General features: G+C 49.2%; 1 long non-coding RNA gene across 1 annotated transcript; it reads left to right on the forward strand.

Annotated features, from left to right (window-relative positions):
• The first annotated feature begins 449 nt into the window (after positions 1-449).
• LOC132376329 (uncharacterized) lies at positions 450-8,124 on the forward strand. Its single transcript, XR_009506272.1, has 3 exons — positions 450-521; positions 6,505-6,682; positions 7,980-8,124. It is a non-coding gene; the product is annotated as an uncharacterized LOC132376329 (long non-coding RNA).
• Positions 8,125-19,242: the final 11,118 nt, after the last annotated feature.

Genomic DNA, 19,242 nt, shown 5'->3' on the forward strand with positions numbered 1-19,242 from the left:
GCCTGCAACAGATGCTCCGTCCCAGCCCTCAGAAGGAACCAACCCTGCTGACACCTTGATCTTGGCCTTCCAGCCTCCAGAACCCTGAGATGATACATTCCTGTTGTTTAAGCCCCTCCCCACCCACGCCGCCTGCCATACTTTGTTACAGCAACCCTGGCGAATTAATCCACCTCTCCAGGAGCCCCTGGCTGTGTGGGGCTTCAGCTCATCCTGCTGCAGAGGAGAGGGGCAAGGCAGGCATCCCAGCAAGGGGACCCAGCAAAAGCCAATGCCTGGGGACAGAGCATCCAGGGAGGCCAGTGGCCTGGCTCTGGGGGAGGGCTGGTGATGAGGAGCATCGGAGAACAAGGCGGCCAGGCCAGGCCAGAGAAGGAGGGGGCTGGGCTGTGGGACTCAGATGTGAAATTTATTGCAATATTCATTCCTTCTTTGTTCCACAGAGGTTGCATGCAGCTGCGTCCAGGTTCTCCAGAGCCGCAGCTCTCTCGAACCCAGGGTTCACTCTGGATATCTTCACGGTAAGTGTGCTGCCTCTGTGCCGCACCCCAGGGTCACTCTGTCCACTTCGTGCCCGCAGCTCCCGTTCTGAGACATTCAGCTCCATGCTTACCTTGGCCTTATTCTCTGGTCAGCCTCCCTCCCTTCAGATCGTCATAGGTCCTCTCTGCTCTGTTCCGTGTGTCCCCGGAGCCCCTCTGCTGGGGTCCGACGGCCCGCTCTGCATGGCGGGTGGGCCACACGCTGCAGGACGGGGAATGGGGGGAGCTCGGGGCTGGGACTCAGGAGACAGCCTTTCTGAGCTTCAGTTTCCTCATCTGTAAAATGGCCTGGCAGACTCCGCTGTCTCCCCAGTTTGAATCTTCTCAGGATCTTTAAATAATTGTTACCTCTTAATAGAACAGGTGTTCTGACAAAAAGTGGGCAGGAAGGGTGGGAAATGGGGTCTTCTGGTCTCTCTGAGATTCCCCAGCAAGGCAATCCCACAGAAGCCAGGGCTTGCGGGGCAAGTTTTTTTCTGTCTACTGATGTAAACAGGAAGCAAATCCCCAGGGTCTCCCAAGAGACTGGGGAGTCTCCTCTGGGGTCAGTGCCAGAGAGAGGAGCCCCTGGCCACCCACCGCGGAGGGTCCCTCTGGCTCATCCTCTGGTGGCCATTCTCCTCATCGCCCCCAGGTGGCGCTGCAGGACCATAGCCCTGAGCCGTCCTCAGCCCAAGGCTCCCCCAGAGCCCTTCCTTGGAGAGAAGAAACCAAGAGGCTAAAGCTTAAACTCGAGGCCTGGCCTTCTTCTAACGCTCCAGTGCCTTCTAGAGCCTTTCAAGCAGTTGACTCAAAGGCATCTAGCCTGTCCCTGCCACCTGACGTCAGAAGTGGCAAAGTGCTGAGAGACCGGCTGCTGGAATCCACACGGGCCAGCACCCAAGGGTCTGAGCCCACCGTCCCGCCATCCGTCCTCCTGCCGAGGAGGACCGCCTTCCCCTTCGCCTCCCTCTGCTCCAGAAACCAGACCCACGCAGCATCCACAGACGCTCGCTTCAGGGAGGAAAACCTCTGTGAGTCTCAAGGTCACAGAAAACAAACAAAAACAGACAGAAACCAAACACCTGTCTTCACAGATGGAACCTTCTGGCTGGGAAATCAGCTTACCTCCTCCAGCTACGTTCCTCCTGGAATTCCTCCACACTCGAGGGGGGACCCACACCACACACACACACACACACACACACACATACACACATACCATGTAAACACATACACCACGTGTACACACTACGCACACACATGCCATACACACATACATACATACACATATACATATACCACACCCCACACCACACACACACACACACACACACACACCACATACACACATACACATACCATGTAAACACATACGCCACGTGTACACACTACGCATACACATGCCATACACACACACATACCACATACACACATACACACACACACACCACGTAAACACATACACACATACACATACCATGTAAACACATACGCCACATGTACACACTACACACACACATGCCATACACACACACACACATCACATACACACATACACACACACACACACACACCACACACACATGCACACACTCACCACGTACACCACACACAGCAGCTTTGAAGGGTGATCCCAGAATTGGCCCCTGTGTGACATTCATGCTGACTTGGAAACAATTGAGTGATCATCCTTCCATGTGAAATGCCAGGTCACGGGAAAAGCTGGCCAACCCCCCTGTTGCATTCACCTGCAGAACTTGCAGTGGGCGGCACAAGTGCAGGCAGAGAAGGACTTGGGAATATTCTAGAAAATCTGATCAATACATGTTTCCTCGGACCTTTGCTATTTTTGTCAAGAGTTCTAGGCTATTGAAAGGAAAGAACCATCAATGAGGTAATGGAAAGGAGGGGATTAAAGCTGATAGACCCCAAATCACATCTTTTACATTTTAGGTAACCTCTTCGGCCCTAACCCTTGGCTACTAATGAGGGAGAATTTTCTTCCCTCTTCTTGCAGAAGAAGGGCCTGTGCGACTCAGGAACAGTGTTCCTTCCCTCCCAGAGCTCAAGGGCAGGTCACCGCTTGTCATTAAGCCAAGAGTAGAGGCCAGTGAGACCATTGGAACCCCTAAGGCCAGAGACCCCAGAGCGTCGGCCACGCCAGCGCTGTGTGAGGGTCAGGGTCAGGCCACCTTCCCTCCAGGCCCGTCCGCTGCTCACAACAGTCAGGGTGGCGTGTGAGCCAGAGAGAAAACGCACCTGTGGAGGCCCTCACCCCCCAGAACTGGGCTCCCTACGGATCTTGGAGGCCTAAGGACAGTGCTCAGGGCCGTGGTCAATACAGACGTGAGAAGCAACAGGCACCGGGCACCTCGTAGGGAACGAAGCTGCGAGTCCCCTCCAGCTCCATCTCAGCCCAAAGGCCAAGCAGAGAGAGGGGCCAAGGCTCTGCACAAAGTCATTCCTTGAAGCCCAAGTTCCATCCAGGCAGCTTGAAGTAGAAACACAAAGCCACTTAGACCCACCTGACGAGTTGGTCATTAACTTGGTGCCTGGGAAGGTAGGGTTCAACCTGCCAGCCCCTGTTTCTCAACAGGGACAGGGTGTTGTCCCCCAAAATGAGAATTGCCAGGACTTGCAAGATGACAACCGTCGCCCAGTAGGTTCCAGACAGTTAGCATGAAGGGTGATTAAAGGTGCGGGGAATCTTGAGACTTGAGCCTCCTTTAGTCTAGGGGTTTGTTCTGGTCCTTCCGGCAGGGGTGATCCAGCTTCTGCTTGAATACTTCTAGGAACAGAAGGCTCCCCGTTTTCTAAATCAGCCTGCTCTGTTGCTGAGAGTTCATTCTTCATTCTTATATTGATGCAAAATCTGCTTTCCAGAATTTTGACCCACTGGCCCAAATTCCACCTCTGAAGCTCCGCAGAAGCGTCTTCTCTTCCCATGAGGCAGGGTGACCCGGAACTCGGTCACTGATCACTGTCTGCAAGGGGCGCGGGGGCGGAGGGACCACAGCTGCTGGACCAAGGCCACTGGCCACACTCATTCCTGGGAATCACCCAGAGCCAGCGGCTGGGGTGGAGTGTAGACCTTTAAGGATCTCAGATTCTGGGGGTTGAAAGGATCCAAAAGCTGGCAGCCTCAGAGGACAGGTTCATGGCTCTCGGGGCTGAACCCTCCCATGTGGAAGGGCAGAGGCATTGACGTTTCTGAGACCTGGTGACCCTCATGCCGTGTGTAGACAGTCTCCAAAGAGGGCTTCCGGCAGCCGCCTCCCTACCCGTCTACACGTGCTGTCCACTGTCAAGAGGTGGAGGCTTGCTCCCTGGCCCCTGCCCCTGGGCTGGTTCTGTAGCCTGCCTGGACCAATAGAAGGCAGCAGAAGTGACCACGCTAGTTCTAGGCCCAACCTCTAGAAGGCCTGCCGGTTTCCACTGTCTCTCTGGGGAACTCCAGCCACCCTGCAGTAAAGCAGCTCTGACGAGTCTACTCAGTGATGAGACCCCCGTGGGGCAGAAGCTTCCACTCCCCTCTCTCTGGCCCACCTGCAGTCGTGCCCACGTACTAGTTCAGCCCAGCCCTGTAGCCCTCGTCCTAACGCTCAGGCCCCTGCCCTCCTCTGTGGCAGCTCTGTAACCCTTCTGTCTGCAGCATGCTGGGCCCGTGCCCGTCTGAGGCCTCCCTCCTTCCCTCCTGGCCCCCCCCCACCGGCTTCACATGGCCCAGGCCCTGATGGAGAGACAATGCTGGCAGCCAGAGCAGGGAAATGTCCAGACAAGGTCATGGATTTGATGGATGGAGGCCCAGGTTTCCTGAAGGCCTCCCAAATATTGATCCTGTTCCCTCTCTGTCTCTCACAGCTTCACTGCAGGATCAGCATTTGGGGGGCTGCCAGAGGGAGAAACGAGCATGGGAGGGTGGGAGGGAGAGTCTGAAGGGTCCGTGGCTCTGCGCGTTCCATCTCCTCCACGGAGCAGTTACAGACATTACCTCATCTCTCTGGGACCGGTCTCCGGATCTCCTGCAGGATTCAGGGGAAAGTGACTCTCCTTTCCTCCCTCCCTGCCCCGCTCGCAGCACCTACCCCCATGCACACCCAGGGAGGCTGGGAAGGCCTGGAACGGCAGAGTGGGTGGCCCGAGGGTGCTCCTGGGAAAGAGAAGAGTCTGCCCGGACCCCTTCCCCTCAGCCCCAGAGAAAGGGTCCCCATGAGCCAGAGCTAGACCCTGCCCCTTGGGGATGTGAGGTGACCCTCTGGGCTGGGCTGGTTGCCTGGCACCACCTCGGGCCCCAGGATTTGGTGGCCCCACTTCTCTTTGTCCCTGCGCCCTGGCCTTTGTGTCCAGCTTAGCGGTGTGTCTGCGTGGTCCTCTCCACACTGAGTCTATGGCCTTCTCAGGACAAGGACTCCTATATCCATTTCGGTCTCTCAGAGACCCTTCTGCAGGCAATGTCTTTCATATCATAGTTGCTCAGTAAGTGAGAAGTTACATGAAATGAAATAAGTTAGAGTTTTGTGGAGTAGGGATAATGGGGAAGGACCTTGACCTTCCCTGGAACCCAGAAGATGGACTTCAGGCCAGATGTCTCGTCCACACCCAGCCCCACTGTCCATAACTATGACCAGCAGACACTGCATGAGGCACGGGTGCCCATGGAAGGTCACAGGGGTGCCAGGACACTTGTTCCTACACACCCTCTGGTTGTGCCGTGTGCCCGGGGTCAGGCTGGCCACTACGCTCCCTGTGGATGCAGAATGGAAGGGAGAGATTTCTGGAACAGAGCCCATCTCTTGGGCTGCGATGGTGTCCACTCACTTGGCCTACTGTGGCTTCCCTTCCTTTCACGGGGGCTATTATTGGCATTTCCCACTCATCTGCAAGACCTAAAAGGAATCTTTGGAAACCACATGAAGGGGAGGAGGGACGAGAGGAACTCCACAGGCCAACTGCTTCTGGAAGTTACTGATCTCCAAACAGGAAGGCTGGTCTTTCCTGTTTAGACATCATGTCTGGCAAGAGGAAGTCAAGACCGAAGTAACAATAATAATTACACAAACCCCTGATATGTTAACATCACTCATTGACGAAAATGGCTCTGTTTGGGTAGGACCGGCCAAGCCCTGTGGGGCACAGCTCTGCCGTGGGCTGCTGTGGTCAGATGATTAGCTGTGGTGTTTGGAAGACTTGACCAGGAAGGGGATCCCTTAGGGACACCCCTGGATGCCCGAGGGACCCTTCAGGACCGAGGAGGGGTAGCGAAGGGGTGTGGGCTTCCTCTCAGTCCAGGTTCAAATCCCAGCCCAGACCGTGCCAGCTGGTGAACATACCTGGCTGCTCAGTTTCTCTGGACTCTGAACTGGAGAAAATACCCAATTTCTCTGTGTACATGGCCTGCATTGTCCATATCCTTGAATGCTTATGAGCCACCTTGAGCCAACTGGAAGAAATGCATAGGCTAACGGTGCAAGCTTTATTTAATCTTGAGAGGAGAATGGTTGGATCAAAAAGGGGCAAAGGGACTTGGTTTCCAGTGGGAGAAGCCACCTCCCATGGAGCCATATGTCGTAGGCCTGATCCAGCTCTCCTTGGGAGCTGATTGGCTTCACCCAGTGAAACCCTCATCCCCTTAGTGGGTGCTAATAAGCTAGGCTCTGCCCGGTGCAGTGACGGTTCACACGCAGCCCCACCATGTGTGCTCAATGCAATTCAACCCCAGACGCATTTGTTGACAGCTGACGCCACGGGTCTGTATGCAGAAAGGGAACCAGGAAAAAAAATGGCAATGGTTCCTTGGAATCCAACACCACCTGGGGGAACCATCTCTTGGCTATTCCTTAGCTACTGAGCGTGGACTTTTCAATAGCATTTAAATGAATGGAGTCCTAGAGGGAATTCTGATTAAATACTTGAAGACACTTTCTGAGCGTGAGGATTGCGCATGGAGATTTTGTTTCTTTCACTGCTTTGTTTATTTTAGGATGTTTCAGCTCCGGCCACGTTTAGGGGAAGAACTAACAAAGAAGGAAACCGAGGCACCTTAGGAAGAAGCGTGTGCCCCCTGCTCACACAAGCGATCTGCAAAATCCGAGAGCACATCTGGAGACCTGGGTGATGCCCAATTGATTCAAGTTAATGTCGTCTCCCGTCTGATCACAGTAAGCAAGTTGGTTCTGCAGGGCTGTCTGGATTTTTTAATCTGATGCTTGTTTTTTATTTAACTGTGTCTGATGTCTTCGTGAGAGACCATGAAGACATCAAAAACAGTGTCCCCTAAACCTAACAAATTGTGAGCAAAAAAATATCCATTAAAGGCTAATTGTTGAGCTATAAATTTTTAACACGCTGCTGATGAACTCAGAACATTTTAATGACAGTTGAATAAATAAGCCGTGGCCTTTAGAACAGAGGCAGTAACCAAGGTACACGCTTCTCATTTGCCAGCTGCCAGTAGACACGGAGCAACCACACCCCGCCCGTGTCCCCAGATACGCTGCCCCCGAGCCAAAGACGTGTCACCCGGGCCATGCACAGCCTATGACCGCTTTGTCATCTGCTGTCTTCCCAAGACCACGAAAAGCAAACTATCTCTTTCTAAAGAAAGAGGTGACCACCGAGACGGGGTGCACAGAACTTGCCGCTCCTGTGGCTGAGGTCACCGCTCTAGGTGGTGTCCTTCCCCCAGGGTCGTGGCCACCCCTGGTCACTCAGGCTCCTCTCCACCTGCCTCCACCCACATACCCTCCCAGACCCTGCAGACCGACAGCTTCTTTCCACACACCAGGGACCCTCTGAAGCCAGGAAGTTTGCTCTCTGTCGGCTTCTATTTTGGGAGCTTGGACTTGGCCCTGGAATTTTACAAGCCTAGGAGGAATTGGCGGGGCCTTGGCATTTTCCTTTGTCCCTGCCTCCCCACCCCACAATGCCCTGTCCTCTGCGTCCTCAGGATGACAGATGCCCGATATCCCGTGCAGTCCCAGGCAGATGTGGGAAAGCCAGCTCCCCACGCTGGCCTGCAGTTGTGGAGGGGGGTAGCTGGGAGAAGCAGGGGCCAAAGCCTGGTGGGGAGGACCTGGGCCGCCTTCAACTTTGTAGAAGGCCCCCAATGCGGGAAAGTCTAAAACTTTGTGATTTTCAGCAGCAAAACTGTATTATCCAGAGGCGAGCACCACCACGTCCTTTTCTGAGCTTATGATACTGAGCAAGGAGGCTTGTGAATGAGCCCCTTAGCGGATGCCCTTGTTTTGGGGAATTATAACCCCAACCCTAACAATCTTATCCTCAGCATAGAGTCCCTTCTGTAATTTTCCCTCCTCTATTCCAGAGACCCCCAAAAGCTTGCCACTTGGCCAGTTTCTTCATGGTGAAAAAAAAACTCTCCTGTATAGCCTTTATGTTCCTAAATGGAAACGTAACAACCCCGTCTGCACGTCTTGTCTTTGTTCATTTCTCCAGTGTTGGTCCCGAGAACAATGAATAGGAGCCCAGCACACGCTGGTGTGACAAGAGGACTCGCCGAAGTCATCCTCCCGGAGTGAGGGACAAATCAGCGCAGAGGTGCAGCCTGCTTCTCCTTTTAGAGCCAAATAAAGACAATTTTGATGACTTTTAGAACAATCCTTTGCCTCTGCTTGCATGGGCTCAGAAGGATTGAGGCTCAGTTTCAGAGCACCCAGCTACTTGATAAAGAAAATCTGTTAATGATCAGGAAAGATCATCCTTGAAATTGTCATTTGCCAGACAGGAAGCTCCAGTTGCAAACTGTTGTGAAAAATTGACTTCTGGCGAATGAAGTCTGGGCAGCCCCGGTTGGCAAGCCAAGAAGTCCTGGTTTCTGATCTTTTGAGCACCACACAATTTGGTTTTTGGAGATTACTCCTCAGTGCAGGTAGACCAGAAACTCGTGAATTGTGGGGTTCCTGAGAGCGGACACTCTGTCCTCTGTACCCTGCACACTGCCTGGCTCTCACTATCTGCTGGTTCAGTGTTTGTCACTTGGTACTGAGTGGCACCCTCCCCCCTCGGCCACACCACCTCATTTCAGACCAATGACACTGGTGTTATAAATAGGATTGGGATAACCAGTCTTCTGTAACTTAAGCACCAACTCCTCACAATTTTACTGTCTTTCTTGGGGCTACACGTAGGACCACTTAAGAGACTTGCCAACCCACACATCTGGTCCCAGTCTGTCCAGACTGATTTTCTGTGACATCTTCAGACCTCTCACCACCAGTCGCCTTACAAGTTCCCATGCTAAGAATGCCCTTCTTCCTCTTTTCCTACCCAGCCTCTGCCCATCCTTCACCCACTTTCTCAACACAATAGTTCCTAATCACTCTCAGACCACCATGATCCTTCCCTTCTTAGCTGTTCAAATCTGAATTACCCTTTTGGGACTTATTCATTGATTTAACAAATATTTATTGAGCACCTACTATGTGCTAGGTGCTAGAGATGAAGGATAAATCAAATGGCCCTACCTTCTTGGGGACCTGCCAAGCTTAAAGACTATCTTCTAATTGTCACTTAGCTTTCCAAACAGCCTAGCTATAGAGCGAGAACTCAGCAAACCCTTAAATGGTTAAGGATTTCATTCTGGTCTATACATCAGCCTCTGTGAGTTTGGTTAATGCAAGTTTGACTCAAGAGACAGAGCCATTCTTGGTGTGCTGACAGCAAAGTTTCTGGGCATATGGGGCTGAGAGCCAGACAGAGGGATTATCGAATTCATGCAGAGGAAGCCCCTGTGGGCTTTCCTGAGTTCATCCCGTCTTGTCACTCTGTACCTCCACAAACTGATCAAAGTCGTCTCACGACTGTGTGGAAATGCAGAGCACACACAGATCACCATGGGGCATCCTCATTCATGGGCACAGACAGACCCCAGCGCATTCACGCTCTGCTGGATTGGACCTGCTCGGGTATCGTCTGGCTTCTGCCCTGCAGGGCCTCCATAGGTGTCTGTTCCTGAGCAAAGAGCTGAAAAATGCCTGATTTAGAGCTTAAAAAACCCAGAAGGTTAATTAAAAGGAGAGCGTGCTTTCAATGACTTGAAAACTGTGAGCACAAGGCAATTAAGTTAATCAGTCACACTGTTTTTGTACTCAAAAGTGTTTTTAATTCAATTACTTCTAATTCTCTGTCTATTAACTCAATAGAAGGAGAGTTTTACAATAATTAACTTGTTCTAAAAAATCAAATTTCAGCCACAGCCTGAGCCGAAACCAGTTAAATCTGAGGGAGGATGTACAGAGAGTCTCTGTGTTGGCCGAGCTTAAAGCTGGTCCCCTCCACTCAACGTGCTAAAAGTCGGGGATGCTAATATGGTGATAACGGTGTCGTAATTTTCCACTTGTTCCTGCAAGTCTGTTCATTAATTGACGGATGTTGATTTTAGCCAATGCTTGGATCTTAGCCATAATCTCTAGGAGTAAATGATTTTAAAAAATCATCGTTTATGGAAATTCTATTTTTTATACAAAATCTTCAGTGCTTCCTCTAACACTGAGTACTGTCCCCTTCTCCACCACCTTGGAGTTCCATCTCCCTCACTTAGTCCAGGTCAGACTCATGTCTACATCACAGATTCTCCTCCAGTACGAAGTATTGAATAAATGATGCCAGAAGAGGGGGCAGGGCTAGATCTTAGTGCCATTCGGCCGCTTGTAGGCACTGATTATTTTCTTTCTCTTTTTCTCTTATTTTTTAAATTTATCTTTTAACTGAAGTATAGTTGATTTACAATGTTGTGTTAATTTCTGCTGTACAGCAAATTGACTCAGTTATACACATATATACATTCTTTTTCATATTATTTTCCATTACGGTTTGTCCCAGGATATTGAATATAGTTCCCTGTGCTATATAGTAGGACCTTGTTGTCTATCCATCCTGTAAGTAATAGTTTGCATCTACTAATCCCAAACTCCCAGTCCATCCCTCCCCTACCCTCCCTCCCCCTTGGCAACCACAAGTCTGCTTTCTATGTCTGTGATTCTGTTTCTGTTTCATAGATAGGTTCATTTGTGTCATATTTTAGATTCCACATATAAGTGATATTATATGGTATTTGTCTTTCTCTTTCTGACTTACTTCACTTAGTATCATAATCTCTAGTTGCAGCCATGTGGCTGCAAATGGCATTATTTCCTCCTTTTTTATGGCTGAGTAGTATTCCATTGTATACATGTACCATATCTTCCTTATCCATTCATTTGTTGACAGACATCCTGGGCATATATCCGGACAAAGCTATAATTCAAAAAGATACATGCACCCTTACATTCATAGCAGCATTAGTCACGATAGCCAACACATGGAAACAACCTAAGTGTCCATTGGCTGCTTATTTTCTTAATGCTATGTTTTATAGCAGCAGGACTGAACAACCTATGTTTGTATGACTAGGACAAGGCTGAGGGACTCTTCCATCCACACCCTGTCCCCAGTCTCATAGGCCTCCAAGGAGGTATCAAGGAAACCCAGAAGATTCATCCCACCCCACGAGAGCACAGCAGCGTGCCCCAGGAGTGGGCGTTCCTATCTGAACTCCCATCCCAGATGAGCAGGGCCTGCTGCTGCTGCAGGAACTGAGGTTCGCGTGGGGCAGAGCTGACCTTTAGTGGTGCCTCGTGGAGCTACGGGTGAAGGGCTCGAGAACCAGCTACAGTTCAAGTTTCAGTGTCAAGAGTTCAAGCCAAGGGGTGACACCAGATCCAGAGTAAAGGTCTAAATTCTACAAGGCAGCTCTGGAGACGAGCTGAAGGCAGTGTCAGGAGAGGGAGTAGGAGCAGGAGAACCCGCAGGAGGTCTGGGGTACATCAGAGGAAGAGGAGCAGGGTGGGCATGCAGCCTGGTCCTACTGTTTTATTACCCAGGTCGGAGGTAGCCCTGGACCTGGGCCTATTATGACATAAGCCAGAGCTTTATTCTACATCTACAGCTGCCCAGATGTGCACCTTTGTACACAGCCGCCCTGCTCTCTGGAAAGCCAACATGATTCTCTATTTCCCTCCTGTTCACATTCAAATTGTAGATGTGTGTGTTTCTTCTCCAACCAGATTCAGCCTCTCAACAGCAGACAACATGTTTTATTCATCTCCATATCAACCTCTCAATATTAACACTTGTCGTGCATTAATAATTACATTAATAATAAGAAAAAGATGAACAACTCCCCGAGTGCCAGGCACTTGGCTAGGTGTTTATGTTAAGGTTTGCATTGACTTCTCAGAACAATCCTGGGCCATAAGAATCAACATGTCCATTTCAAAGATGAGAAAACTGAGGGTCAAAGAGTTTGAGCAAGGTAACCAACTCCTCCATTTGGTAAATGGCAGACCCTGGCTTCAAACCAAATACGTTCCACACTGAAAGCAGGGCTGACTCCACAAAGGAACCGTATATCCAACTCTGGGCAAAAGGATGAGAACCAGACTATCTGGGGACGTGTGACAGGAAGTTAAAAGACTATGAGTGTTTCAGGGAGAGTCAGAGGAAGTAAGAATACAGACATTCCCCTGCTCTGAGAAATATCCAGATACAGCATTCGTCAGCAAGATGACAAGCCTCATCTTGTCTCTAGACCCCGCCAGAACTCCCTGCTGTGGGTCCCTCATGATCCTCTTGGAAGCCAGGAAATTGCCCTTTACCTTCATAGAAGAAGCCGACATACCTGGGAAGCAGGAGGGGTGGAGATGCTCCAGGCCGCACACTGCAGTTGGCCCCAGCCTTGTGAAAGGGGGTCAACCATCTCGGCTAAGCAGCTGAGGAACTCAAAAAGAGGGGCCCTTTAGTTCTCGGGAAACCCCTGTGAAAATAAGAAGAGAATGGCTCACGTGCAAGGTAAACCTCCAGCTTGCTTTAATTCTACACGGAAACCCAGCTAGACTCCCGGCACGTGGGCCAGGCCCAGGGACAGACACTCTTACAGCTTGTGACAGGCCTCTAGGGTTGCCTTTCCAGTATTTCACACACACTGCACAACAGCCCTGCAAGTTCAGGTCACACATGGAATTGTATCCTCATGTTACAGATGAGGGAAAACAGACTCAGAGACCCTCCCAAGGTCACACAGCTGATATCTGGACACAAGTCCAAGTCCACCAGTTACCCCAGCACTCTGCTGGGACAAAGCAAGGAAGGGTGTGACTCGGTGTTGGAATTAGAAAGGTCCTCTGAGGCCGTCTAATCCACCCCCACCCGTGCAGGAGTCTCCTGGGCTTTGGGCCGAGAGGCATTGCCCAGCTCCCCTCGGTCAAGGGCGCTAGGCCTGTATAATCAGCATCCAGCAGGACAACCCACACCATTGTGGATGGCACCCATTGTCACAACGGTCATCCTCATTTATTCATTTGGAGCAGGGCTCCACTTGAGGCTCAGCTGACCGAGTCACTCAGAGCTCAGGCTGGACTGCAAAGCTCTGGGAGAACGAGGGGACAGGCATCCAGCATTCTGGCAAATAGGCCACATCGACACCCACGCTAGTCTCATGCTGAGGGCAGGCTCACTGGTTTGCTTCCAAACCCAGAATCTCCACTGCATGGCCTCTTTGAGGCAATGGGCAGTGAGGGGCAGGCCTGCTCCTACTATAGATGGAAAATATCTGCTACATGTATAAAAGGATTGTATGAATACCCAGAAGACAGGAAGTGCTCCAAGAAATAACAAGAGAAAGCCAATCCAGTGGCATAAAAACAAAGGATATGAATAGGCAAGTCACGGAAGAGGCAATAAAAATGGCTAATTAATACACAAAAATATGCACAACACAAACAAATTTAATCTCACAATTAGATGCTATTACTCATCAGTTGGCAAAAATTAATGTGTTGGCGAGGATGTGGGAAAATGGGCACTGTCTGCGAGAAGGCATGCTCATACAGACCTCTTGAAGTACATTTTAGCTGGATTTATTAAAATTTAAAATATGTGTTGGCTTAGACCTGCACTATCCAATATATAATAGTCACCAGCTATGCGTGCTTAAGTTTAAATGTTAATTAATTAAAATTAAACACAATTACAGTTTCACTTCCTCATTTGCAGTAGCTACATGTCAAGTGCTCAAGAGTTAGATGTTGGCAAGTGTCTACCATCTTGGATAGTGTGGAATAGAATAGTTTCATCATTGCAGAAAGTTCTATTGGCCAGCACTACCTTAGATGCAGAAATTTCACTTGAAGATGTGAAATCTTTAAGAAATAATAACACGTGAACCCACATGCACAGGGGTGTTTCCTGAAACATTGTTTGCAACAAGAGAAACTAGAAAAACTGGAAACCAGGACTACTAAAAAGGGAATGGTTAAATCATGGTCCATTCATACTATCCTTAGTAGTTTTCCATTTTCCTAGAATAAAGATCTCTCGAATACAGTGTTAGGCAGGGAATTCCCTGGCGGTCCAGTGGTTAAGACTCTGAGCTTCCACTGCAGGGTGCGCAGGTTCAATCCTTGGTCAGGGAACTAAGATCCCACATGCTGTGTGATGCGGCCAAAAAGAATGAAAAATAAAGAAAAAAAAAAAAAGAAATATAGTGTTAGGCAACAAAAAGCCAATTACAAAATAATAGTAATAACAGTATTATCCCATTTGTATAAAAACTCATAAAACAAAATTGCATATTTCTGTAAGTTGTTCGATAAAGAATATTGATGACCCAGGATTGGAGGAGAGGGTTGGATCTGTCATTAGCACAGAATCTGACACTCACTGGGCTCTGTCCTGGCCCTACTGAATCACACTGGGGTCTAGGCCAGGTCCCCTAAATACTGGGTATCTAAGTGTGAAAGCACCCTTGTGCACAGTGCTGTCACCAGTGGCCTTGGCAGTCACCAGCCCACCATCAACATGACAGCAGCAAAGGCCAGCAGTCCTGAGATTTCAGGGCCCTCCCCATTGGCACCAGTGTCCCCCGGTGAGAACTGGTGAGCAGCGGGGTGGCAGCAGCCCCCTGGCCAGTGCCCCCAATCCACGGGGCTTCAAGGTTGGCCACAATGTTAGACATCACCACAGGGAGGCAGGCAGATGGCCGTCAGCTCAAGAGAAGGGGCAGACATCTGTTCAGACTCCCAAGAGATTCTGGGGAATTGGAGGACAATTTGAGGTGGGGATGGATTTGGAGTAATTATGCTTCATGACTGTGAACCCTTTTATTCCTAGACCGGTGGATCAGTCTGCTCAGGCTGCCATAAGAAAACAAATGAGACTGGGTAACTTAAACCAGCAGTCCCCAAAGTTTTTGGCACCAGGGACCAGTTTTGTGAAAGACAATGTTTCCACGGACTGGTGGGGTGTGGGGGGAGGTGGGTGGGCAGGGATGATTTCGGGATGATTCAAGTGCATTACATTTATTGTGCACTTTATTTCTATTATTATTACATTGTAATATGTGATGAAATGATTATACAACTCATCATAATGCAGAATCAGTGGGAGCCCTGAGCTTGTTTTCCTGCAACCACATGGTCCCATCTGGAGGTGATGGGAGACAGTGATACCCAAAGTGTGTTGCTTATGTCCAGTCTACTCCGTAATCTTGTTTCGGTTGCTGTCACTGCAGAAAACCCTGCTTCACAAAGATAGGATGTTGGAAATGGAAGCAGGCTTTTCAGTGCTTCTGTGGCAATCTCAGGATATTCCACCTTGACTTTAATCCAGAACGTATGGAGATTTGAAGTTGTCTTAAACATACTTTTAAGGCCACCGTCATTTGCGATCTCAAGCAGTTGATCCTCTTCTAGCACGGACAAAGTCAATTCACCTGCCTTATTCACAAATGGGTCGCGGATCCATTCCTTCCCAGTTCAGGGGTCTTTTGTGGTTGAGAAGTAATGCTCAAACTCTTCTGAAAGCTGAGATAGGTGACCATGCACCAGCTGGGAGAAAGAAGGCCCTGGCTCAGTCTCTTTCAAAATCTCTGCTAATGTTTGAAACATGTCACAAATCCCAGTGTTCATTGGTCACCCCCATAATTCCAGTTTGGCTTTGAATGCAGCCACTTTATCTGCCGACTTGAACACAGTTGTCATTCTCCCCTGAAGTAACAGGTTGAGTCCCTTGAGCAGGTTGAATATGTCACACAAGTAAGCAAGTTTTGCGATCCATTGTGTCACTGAATTGTGCTGCCAGTGGTGACTGTTTTGCTAAAAGAAATCTCTAGAGTGTCTCTCGTAACTCAAAAACTCTGGCCAGTGATCTACCTTTAGAAAGCCATCTCACTTCTGTGTATAAGAGAAGACGTGAGTGCTCTGCGTCAATCTCCTCACAGAGCTGTGCGAACAGACGTGGGTTAAGGGCGTATACTTTAACGTGGTTGATCATTTTAATCACATCCTGCAAAACGTTGTTAAGTTCAGGTGACATTTTTCGGCTAGCCAGCATTTCTCTATGGAAGACCCAGTGAGTAGACTCACATTCAGAAGCGACCTCTTTGACCCGAGTAGTGAGACCAGAAAGCTGTCCAGTCACGGCAGCTGCTCCGTCCGTGCATATACCGACACAAAATGACCAGTTCCATTTTCCTGATATGTAATCATTCAGAGACTTGAATAGTTCTGCAGCTGTGGTGTTGGTTGGCAACAAAAGTGCACATAACATATCCTCATGCACATCCTCCTGAAAAATATATGGCACAAAAACAAGCATTGTTGCCTTGTTGTCAACATCGGTAGACTCGTCAACCTGGATTGTGTACCACGGTGACTCATTAATCCTCTCTAACAATTGTGCCTCAGTATCCTCTGCTATTTCATCAAGTCGTCTAGTTATGGTGCTAGCCAGAAGAGGAACACGTGCCACCTTTTGACTGCAGCCTCTCTTAAAAGTTCACAATACATGTCCTTAGCAGCAGGCGGGATCAACTCTTCACCAATAGTAAAGGGCTTCTTAGCTTTAGCAATGCGGTTAGCCACTAAGAATGATGCTCTCAGTGCAGACACATTTGATGAAGTGGTGGCCTTCACTAATTGCTTCTGTTCTTCGTGTTCACATTTTTTTCTTTTGAAAAACTCCAAAGGCTTGTCTTTTAATGCAGGGTGATTGGTCTCCATGTGGCAAAGCAGTTTTGAAGCTTTCATGGCTTCGTTGGATAGCCAGTCGCCACATATTATACAAAGCCGGCTTGGAGAATGTGAATCACCTGTTGCAATGAACCTGCAATTTAAGTAGGACTCTTGGTATTTTCTTTTAAATGCAGCTTTCTTTTTGTTGGCAGTCTTAGAGTCTTCTGCTGTCATCATTGGGTCTTTCCCCCTTTTCAAAGACGATCTCCAGCGACGTGTGTTTTTTAGTCATTTTGGCTAGGGTTAGCTTGTGGGCTTACCAAAACAGTGACTGAGACAAGTGTGCAGTGCAGGAAAGAGGCACGGACAGAAGTGGTAAATCAAATAATGGGCGGACCACGCACGGACTAAAATAAGTGTCAGATTCTGACTTAAAGCCTGCCACCAGATGCAGCTGTACAGTTGAAGTACATCAATTCACTTGCCGCTGTAGAGCCTGCCACCAGATGCAGCTTAATTGTCACTTGCCCCTCACTGATAGGGTTTTGATATGAGTCTGCCAGCAATTGATTTATTATGGTCTCTGTGCAGTCAAACCTCTCTGCTAATGCTAATCTGTATTTGCAGCCACTCCCCAGTGCTAACATTACTGCTTCAGCTCCACCTCAGATCATCAGGCATTAGATTCTCATAAGGAGCGCGCAACCTAGATTCCTCACATGCACAGTTCATAGTAGGGTTCGCGCTGCTATGAGAATCTAATGCCGCTGCTGGTCTGACAGAAGGTGGAGCTCAGGCAGTAATGCAAGTGATGGGGAGCGGCTGTAAATACAGATGAAGCTTCGCCTGTTCGCCCGCCACTCACCTCCTGCTGTGTGGCCCAGTTCCTAACAGGCCACGGACCGGTACTGGTCCATGGCCTGGGGGTTGGGGACCCCTGCCTTAAACAACAGAAATTTATTTTCTCACAGTTCCAGAGGCCAGAAGTCAAGATCAAGGTGTCAGCAGGGTTGGTTTCTTCTGAGACCTCCTTGGCTTGTGGATGGCTGTCTTCTCCTCTGTCTTCAAGTGGTCTTCCCTTTGTACATATCTGTGTCCTTACCTCATTTTCTTATAAGGACACCAGTCATATTGGAATAGAGTCCACCCTAATGGTCTCATTTTAATTTAATCACCTCTTTAAATGCCCTGTCTCCAAACACAGTCACATTCTGAGGAACTGGGGGTTAGGAATTCAACCATGAGCTTGGGGGAAGTGTACACAACTCAGCCCACAAAACTCGTATTGCCTGGGAAACACCAGTTGCTCATTCAGTCAATCATTTGTTCACTCAAGAAATACTTATGGAGTATCATCTCTGTGGCAGGCACTGTATTTAGCACTGAGGATACAAAGATGAATGAAACACAGGCTTGCACCTCCAGAAACTTGTAATCAGGAGACACGTGCACAACTAACTCAACAAAACACAGACCTGCCTTCTTGAGCCCAGCCAGCAGCTGTCTGCTGACCTTTTTTCCAAGCCACCAAACACCATGGAGCCTCCTAGGCTCAGCTCTGCTTCCCTGCTGGGACACCTGCCACTGGAACTCTCTCTCTAATGCAGACTCCTTGCCTGAACAAGGACCAGAAATTGCCAGCACCCCTGGACATCATCCGTGATTCATCACCCATTCATTCAAGACTCATCTATTAAGCACTTATGATAAGCCCTGTTCTGGATGCTCAGAGTTGTAAACAAGCAGACATGTCCCTGACCTCAAGGAGTTTATATCCTAAAATGGGGCAACATACAGTGATCAACAAAACAAATAAGTATAATCGCTGTGTTGAAAATAAAGTCATGCAAGAGGATACAGATTGATTAGAGGGGCTATTTTAAATAAAGCGGTCACCAATCTGATGAGGTGAATTTTGAGCAGAGAGACCTGAGGACCTGGGAGAGTGAGTCCTTCTGGTGAGTGTCTGCAAAGAGCATCGAATCGGGCAGATAAAACAACAAGTGCTCAAGGTGGGAGCATGGACTATTTGGGGGAGAGCAAAGAGGTCAGCCTGGCTATCGCTGTGTGGGAAGATGTGATCTGGCACAGAACAGAGGAGGCACTCTCCTGCAGGACCTGGTGGGCTCTGGTCAGAAATTGTGCTCTGCTTACCCTGTGTGTAATGAGAGATCATCACAGGATTTTTTTAAATTAATTAATTAATTTATTTTTAGCTGTGTTGGGTCTTCGTTGCTGCACGTGGGCTTTCTCTAGTTGTGGCAAGTGGGGGCTACTCTCCGTTGCTGTGCACAGGCTTTTCATTGTGGTGGCTTCTCTTGTTGCAGATCACGTGCTCTAGGCACGTGGGCTTCAGTAGTTGTGGTGTGGCTCATGGCCTCTAGAGCGCAGGCTCACTAGTTGTGGCTCACAGGCTTAGTTGCTCCACGGCATGTGGGATCTTCCCGGACCAGGGCTCGAACCCGTGTCTCCTGCATTGGCAGGTGGATTCTTAACCACTGCGCCACCAGAGAAGTCCCCATCACAGGATTTTGAGTGCGATTGCTCACACTGGCTGTTTGGAAGGGAAATGACAGCAAATGTTGGGCAGCTGTATAAGAATCCAGGGAGAGAAGATGGTGTCCTAGCACTGGGGGTGGTGAGAAGTGATTAGATCAAAGGTAGAGCCAAAAGATAAGACAAATGATTCAGACTTGCCCCCAATTTAGTCT

The sequence above is a fragment of the Balaenoptera ricei genome, chromosome 1, assembly GCF_028023285.1.
Source record: "Balaenoptera ricei isolate mBalRic1 chromosome 1, mBalRic1.hap2, whole genome shotgun sequence".
NCBI classification, from domain to species: domain Eukaryota; kingdom Metazoa; phylum Chordata; class Mammalia; order Artiodactyla; family Balaenopteridae; genus Balaenoptera; species Balaenoptera ricei.